We start from the raw sequence: 8,410 nt of genomic DNA, 5'->3' as shown, positions 1-8,410 counted from the left end.
TTTGAACCTCTCTTATCAGTCCTAAGGCAAGAGCCAAAAAATGAATGTGTTCCTGAATGATTTGTAAGGAATTTTCCCTGGCTACCTTACTTTCTTTCTTCTTCTCCCAGGATTCTTAGAATGTGTAAAATTCCTATGCTCCCTTGATTGTTATCCTCCACCCTCAAAGATACCTGCTCTATCCAGTGATTAGGAATATTTTAGTTCAACTCTGCAGTCACACTGGGTGAAATGGGGAATAAAGAACAGAATCTTGTGCCTTTTGTGTCAAACACAGCACTCTCCCAAGTACTCAGAGGTAATTGAGCCACCTCCATTATCACAAGGTTCTAAACAAAATAACACTCTCTCTTTAATCTATGAAAATATCATAAAATGGCTCCTAATTCATTTGTCATTTTATTTCTTCATTTTTCAGAATAACCTGTAAACTATTCTTATAGCTGTTATACAACATTTTATTTTGATGTTTGGAAACAATACAAAGACATATGGAAACATTAGAGTGAGTAGGTGATGCTAGGATGATATCAATTAGATCTGTTTTCATTAATCATTCATTCAAATGTGACTTTCAGGCTTTATAGATGAATCTATCTCACACAATATGAAAACATTTAGGTAAGTGTAGCTGAACATTATGTGCAACCATGTGATAATTCATGAACATTTATATGAATCTTTCATTGCTCATCCAAATAAATGCCACATTGAGCATTCAATATGTTTGAATGTGCAATCTCGCACAAAAAATCCTCTTTCTTCAAACCATAATGTTACATATTACTTTACCATGGGGCTTTTAATATATTAGAGTGTGATTCTGCACATATCATCTTTGGGATTTTGTGCTATGAGCCATGGGATGCTCCTATACACCACTGCCTGGATCAGCGGACCTGAGCTTTATTATCCCACTGCAAAGAGAAAGTAGAGCAGAGGTGTTTGTCACTTACATGACTGTCTCTTATTTTGATTGTTTCACTTAGACAGTAAATCTCAGTGTCATTAAGGGTGATCTGAAAGTTAAATATTGTAAAGCATTTCTAAAATTAACAATGGGCTGCTTCACACAGCAAGATGAACAAAATCCACTTAAAACTGTAGGTGGTGTTTGTTTTTTTCTTCACTTCTTTTTATTTTCCTTTAAGCCTCCAAGAATTAATTAAATAGCCAGTTTTTCTAAAGCCTACAGAGATACTGAGCTTGCTGAACTTAGCCTTTGTAAGAAGTGTCAGACATAATCTTCCTTTTTACTATAAAATCCCGGGTTTCTTGAAAGGAATATATTGTCATTCTCAGAGAAATATTAAGTAACAAAACTCCGACATGTGTAACTTAAAATAGCTGTCACGTGAATCAACATTAATGAAAGTACAGAATAAACCTAATGAAACCTGAATACTCCCAGGAACTACAGTAAAAATAGGAAAGAATAAAGGTCCTAAAATTCTTAGGAATGAAAAATCAAGAAGGAGTGACCAACAAACACAATGTCATTCTCAATCACTTTCAATAGTAGATAATATGATGGACCACCCAAACTCCCCCTGCAAGACTGAGACACTCATTCCTCCACCTTTTGGGAATGCCAACAGCTGTGTCCCTCTCCAGAAATTTCCTTTAGCTCAAGTGAGCATCTAAACTCAAGTCAGGTCCCATCCCAAAGTGGTGTCAAGCCAAGGCCACTCTAAAGGACCAACCCAACTCCAGTGCTTCCCATGAAACTATATGAGTTCATCCTTTGTAACTCACTGAAGTTCAGCTTTCCTCTTTGCCTAGTTCTAGTGCCTTTATATCTAAATATTGGTATTGAGGGTGCTGCCCCAAACACTTTCGACTTGCAAATCTCAAAGTCTGTTTTCCAAAGTTCTGACTTAAGACAATTAGTGTCAGCAGTGGTCTAAGTAAATAGTTCTTATATGAGATACTGAAGCCAGATGCCCTGCCAGCAAGCTGGCAAGGAGGACTCCATCACTGGTAGTAGGCCCAGCCCTACAATTATAGCAGTGCATTTATTAAAACTCTCACCTGTGGTGAATTGGTTTGGTATGCTGGTGCAAATGAATGCATTCACAGGTGCAGTATCTCAGGCTTTTGCATGGCTGAGGGAAGTATTAGAAGGAAATCACATCAGGTGTCTCTTACTGAATGACTTTGATGCATCAGAGAAGACCAATAAAAGGCTGTGGGTGATTAATCACCAATTGACGGTGAAGTGTAAAATTTAGAGGGCCTCCTTTGCAGCTTGCAAAGGGGCTCTTATCTCCTGCAGCTGGAGACAGGAAAAAAACTGAGTATTCGGCCCAGGAATTAATTACAATAATAGCCTAGAGCCTTCTAGAGGAGGTTGAATTGTCAGTCTTTCCAGCAAAGACTGTGCCAGTGATGGATTCCTGTTTGGAAAGAGTGAGATACTGAGGCTTGAGCTGGGGACATTTGGGTTGATGAACTCATTATATTAACTCCAGATCCCTTGAATCCTTTGGACTTGAAGAAGAGGCCTTCTCCTTCCTAATAAGGGCCTGCATGCCTCCATTGCTTGAAAATGATTGAGTGATCGCTGCTGCACAAGACAACATGAACACCCCTCAGCACCTGGCTGTAGCTCCCCGTTTAGATTCCAAGCTGGGGAAGTGCTGGGCAGGCTAAAGGAGATAAGGACCTGTGATCCCTGTGGGCACCTCCCAGTAGGCTTCTAGTGGGTCTGCAGGAGCTCGTCAGTATGCACTGGATGGAGTTGGGACAATCTTATTGAGATTGCATCTTGATGATCCTGTACCAAAAACAGTAGAACATGAGTTGGGATAAGGATTCCTTAGGTTATTGATAAGGGAGAACTATCTTGTGATAAAGCGTTTGGCAGCTTGACAAGACCTCAGAAAATAGTGCTGATACACTATTAAGATGGTTCTTGGAAACTTGGAGAAAGTGATAGCCCATAATAAGTACAGTAGAAAAGCCAAAACTGCCATGGCAGACATGGAAAAAAGGAATTTTAAAAATTCACAAAAGTTGCCAAGCTACTGGGTATATTATTTAAGGCCAGAAAACCCACCAGTTAACCATGTTCTGAGGGAGAGCTTGGAATACACCTCAATTACAAAAGCAATAGTAGTAATACACTGGTGAAAGAAACACCATCATCCTTGAGAAGCTCGAGGGCAGCTGTGGTCTGTTGGTAGGGCTCGTGGAAATAAGTGCTGTTACAGAACTGTGTTTGCTGAAGGTAAGAATGATGATGGAATCTTGAAAACATAGAGGTCAAAGGTAGCATCTAACCATCAGAAGCAAAGTGGGCTGCCATAATGAGTAGCAAAACTGGTGTGGCTGCCACAGGCACTGCCTATCTGAGAGTTACCTTTCAGACAATGTGAAATAATGCAAATAGTACTGGTATTAACCCCCAAAAAACATGTGATAAGACCAAGATTTGGAACCCAGCAAGCAGGGAAAATGCAATCCGGAATGGAAGGTGGGACATTGGTGCAAGGTGTGGCCCAACCCCTAATAATCACACCAGTGGTGATCTGCAAAAATGGCCTTGCAGAAGAGAATACGTTTGCAGGTGTGCCTGTTGGGGGCAGGGAGGAATAAATGTGGAATTCATGTGACTCACTTGGACACTTCTGTTACTCCTTTCCTCTAACGTAATTGGGAAGAGACACATGCAGCAACCCTGTTCTAGGAAGATCATGATCACCAAGGGGTTGGAGCCCTTATGAATGGAGGTTTGAGTCAAACCACTAGTTAAGCCATCAAGACCTTCAAAGGTGCCTGCTGAGGGTGAGAGGAGGGAGACCATGAGTACAAGATATGGCCCTGTGACCAACAGCAGTGATGGACTATATTTGTTCTACCAACCACTGTCTTCTAAGGGTCCCCTCAGAAAGAGAGGCCCATGATAATCATAGAAGGACTGCTTCTTGAACATGTGTGGAGAAGTAAATCTTGGGCCAGGGTGGGGGGCTAGGTGGGGATGGGTAGAGGTGAGTGGTCATGAAAATGTCCCCTCACAGCTAAAAAAGAGCGGATACACAACACTGTAAAGCAACTATACTCCAATAAAAAAATAAAATGAGATAAAAATAAAAAAAGAGTGGATATACGTATATGTATAACTGATTCACTTTGCTGTACACCTGAAACTAACACAACATTGTAAATCAGCTATACTCCAAAAAAAAAACGAAAAAGAAAATGTCCTCTTCATATATCCTGCTACAGAAAGCATAAATGGTAGAAGACCCCAGGTGCTACACTCTGAATTCACTGCCCCATTCTTGCCAGGACCCCACTTCCTATGGGCTGCTCCCAGCTAATGAGTGATTATGGCAGAAATACTAGTGTCTTCCAGTGGGCAACTTTGTCTTAAGGATTCTTCATATCCTTGACTGAAACTCTCATAGAGTTTTTCTGAAGGCTGACATTTATTTTCCCGCATAGCTCGCCTTCCTTCCCTCTTCCTTCACAGAGATAAGACTTGCATAACAGTCTGATGGACCCCCTGCCTCCTCTGGCTGCCTCCTGGCATTCCTCACAGTCCCTTCCTCTGGTACATCTTTTGCATGTCTAATCCTGTCTTGGCATCTGCTTCTCAGAGGAAATGAACTAACGCATATGTGATCCCTAAGAGAAGGGAAATGCTTAAGGTGAGCCTCATGTTCACACTACTTTCTGAATGCATGCCACTTTCTGAATTAAAATGCAGGAAATTAGAAGCCAAACAGAATACAGTTTGCTGTAACACAACACTGAAAACTCTCAAAACCAAGTCAGGAAAGAGTGTGTACTGCGTAAGTCCATCGCTATGGAGCTCAAGAACAAGGTAACTAATGTATGGTGAGATAAATAATGAAGATCATTGCATTTGGTAGATGGAGATTGACTGGAGAGAGGAACAAAGTGCATTTCCAGGATGATGGAAATGTTCTGTGCTCTGATCAGAGTGTTGGTTATTGCTTGTAGACTTTACCAAACTCATCAGATTTTACCCTTTATAATAGTACATTTCACCGAATGTCAGTTATGATATATTGATAATGAAATTAAAATGATGCTTGCTAAAGTCCACAGTGGACCATGAGAGAGAATAGCTAACTCATTTTTATGCCTCTATGAACACCTCAATTCTCATAGCTAATTGCTTCTTTGTTTAATTAAGTCTTTCTGCCTTGATCAGATAATTATTTAGGTTCGTTGGTTTGATATTCAAGAGTTTTGAAGCCTATCTTCAAAAGATATAAACATTAATTTATGTTAATATGTTTATATTACTCTATAAATATTATTAATTTACTAAGGCAATATAGTCAAGGGAAAATGTTCTCCAGGTTTAAAATTCAGGAATATGTGTATATCATGTTGGTTCTCTGGAATTACAGGATAGCTACATAGCTGTGAATACATAAATGTAACCTGACTATATGGGATAAGAATGCTAAATAATAAACGTGCCAATCAGAAAAGGTCAAGATTAAACCAGAAATACTACAGAAAAGAAAATTGAAGATAAAAGTTTTGGCAGTCCAAGCATAGTCCTATGGAAAGAGGGCTTTGGCCATCAGCCTTCAAACACATTTAGCCCACTGGCAAAACCAGCCCTATGCTGAGATGAATAAAACAAGCTGTTAGCTTCTAGGCTTTAATAATGTGGGTCTGTTCTTTGACACACAGAGCATTTGTGTAGTGATGACAAAATTCATATATCAGGATCAGTAAATTTGCTGGCTAGATGTTGGATCATGAAAAATTTACCATGGAAGAGTTGCCAGTTTGTGAGGGTTTTAGGATATGGACTAGCTAACCTTTCTTTTCTAACAGTATTATTCCCATTGCTTCACCTGCTTTTATTTTCTGTGATTTTTTACAGAAAAAAAATATTGTTGACATTTATTCTGTCTTTAAATCTCCTATCCCTTTGGACCCTGCAGACTTTGTCAGCTTGGATTTCTATTCATGACAGACACAACTCTATCTGCCCAATGTGGATTTATCTCCTGAGTATTCGGCTCTTAATGATTTATTATTATATCTTTTAATCTTTTGTGAGGTATTAGATTTCCCAGTGGTAGATCTTATTTTTCTGCTGAATTTTCACTCTCTTCCTAGTAAGGGATTTACCCTGCCTTATTATGGACACATGGCATGCAGGGCCCTACAGTACTGACTTATTGATTTGGGTCTTGGCTACAGTACAAGCTGTAGCTAAAGGAATGTGAGAGAACATAGCATACAGAAATATCTGAGAAGGAACTTTAGGAGGCATCAGGAATTCCTGCCAGCTGTCTTTCTGAATGTCCCAAATAAGGCCAGCTCCCTGAGGCTGGAATCTAGAATGAGAAGACATGTGGAGCAGAATCACAGAACCTGACCCAGGCCACTGACATCTATCATGAGCAAGAAATAAATATGTGTTGTTGTAAGTCACTGTGATTTTGGGGGGGTCACTTGTTATTAATAAAGCTAACTAACAAAATTCATATGCTGGATTAGGATTATCAAAATGATATACTATAACAGCAAATGTGAATCCTTTTTAGATGATGTATCACATAAGAGTGAAGAATATACTGTTTAAGCAAAAATATTAAAATTAATACAAATAAGAAAAAAATCTTAAGTATGACAGCGTCTACCATCCAGAGTTACTAAAAAAAATGCTTTCTTTGTCTTTTGGTTATAATAATTTAAGGTTAAGTAACTTGTCTTCTCATCACTTAATGATCACTTCAGAGCATTTGAGAAGGGGTCTGTCTTTCTCCAACAAGTCCTCACAGGTGAAGGCTGTTCTTCTTTGACATGTTATATAAATCATGGCCAGTAATAGGAAAGATATCCTTTTTGGTTCCCCATTACATATACAAAACATCTCTCCATCTCCTTTGACACTTATGCCATCATTGGCATCCTCTTCTACCAACCCTCATGCTGTCATCTACAGACCACCTACTCACTCCCAGTAATTAAAGGCCTGCTCAACTCATGCAATTTATACTTACTCCTGTTGTCATTCTTGGTGATTTTCAAATAACTGTGTAAATTATCCATCCAAAACTCTAGTCTTTCTCTGCATTTTTTCTCATGTCTAGCAAAATTTGGTTTCATTTCAATCTAGTCTCCCATTCCCATAGAAATTCTATGTCTTGCACTGCCATTAACTTATTTTCCCCTGAAATCCAAGTTGCAAGTATCTCACTCTTTGAGTACTACCTCCCACCTTTTCAGCTAACTTTCTCCTATAGCCCCTTAAAATTATTTCATTGTATTGAAATTTCATCCCATTGAGTTGTAGACTTTATGCATCTGTGCCCTTCTGTTTTGACACCCTTTTTCCCATCTTAGATTTGGTAGCCCTTTCAACTCTTGTTAAATGCTGTCAACTCTCTCCCTCTGCCGTCTTGTCTGGCAAAACCTCAACCCTGGTTGAACTCAAGTATATACATTCTGTGTCTGAAACCTGTATAACTCAACTCAACTAGAAATAGTCGTATAACCATACTGACAGACATCTGCTTAAATTCATGAGCTCAGGCCTCAAATAGAGAAGTAGCATTGCCTAAAAATAACACTACATGTCCTAAATAAGTTTGTTTTCACAGACTTTGGTATAAATATTTCAGAAATTTGTTTTCCTCAAATACCTTCTTATATGGTATCTTCTATTTCCCTTAATTTATTATGCACGATATAATGACTGCCATTGCATTCTTTATTTTCTAACATTTCTGCCTAGCCATTTTCTACTTCTTGGCCTTTTGACTTGCTATTCTCTTAGCCTATAATGCTCTTAAACCCAGTTCTGTGTATTGCTATATTCCTCTTATTCTGCAAGTCTCATTTCAAATGTCATCTCCTCAGAGAGCCCTTGCCTGACCATCTTGTTCAAAGAACTCCTTTATTACCCTCTGTTACATTGCCCTGTTGACTCCTTCACACACTAATCACAGTATGTAATTATTCAATAAATATTTTGACTAGATTTCCAAAGATTCTACTCATCTCTTTAACCCCTTAACTGTAAGTTATGAGTAACTATCATGGGATTAGGTGGGTAGTTGAATACCAGTTGGAGTGGTAGTTTGACATGTCTTGTTGTGTTTGTTCTACCAGTTGTCATCAGAGAACTATATAAGGCTAGTTTTAATGCTTTCTATACATGACTTCATCTTCAAAGGGATCTCAGCAACCATGGACAAGAATCATCAACTGCCCAAACATCTCTGCTCACCTCAACAGAGCTATGACAGATATCTCTAATACCAAGGACACACATTCAAAATCTTCATAGGTTCTAGGTGAGTCTCCACAGGAATTCCATACATCATAAATGTTATAGTCATAATCCACTCACTTCTGAGAATTCTCTGTAAATTTACTACTCCTCTGTCAAAAAGATGCTAAGTGGATA

The sequence above is a fragment of the Delphinapterus leucas genome, chromosome 3 (assembly GCF_059928025.1).
Source record: "Delphinapterus leucas isolate spDelLeu-1000000601 "Yukka" chromosome 3, BTC_Dleu_Yukka2, whole genome shotgun sequence".
NCBI lineage: Eukaryota > Metazoa > Chordata > Mammalia > Artiodactyla > Monodontidae > Delphinapterus > Delphinapterus leucas.
Note: the sequence above shows the minus strand (reverse complement) of the source record.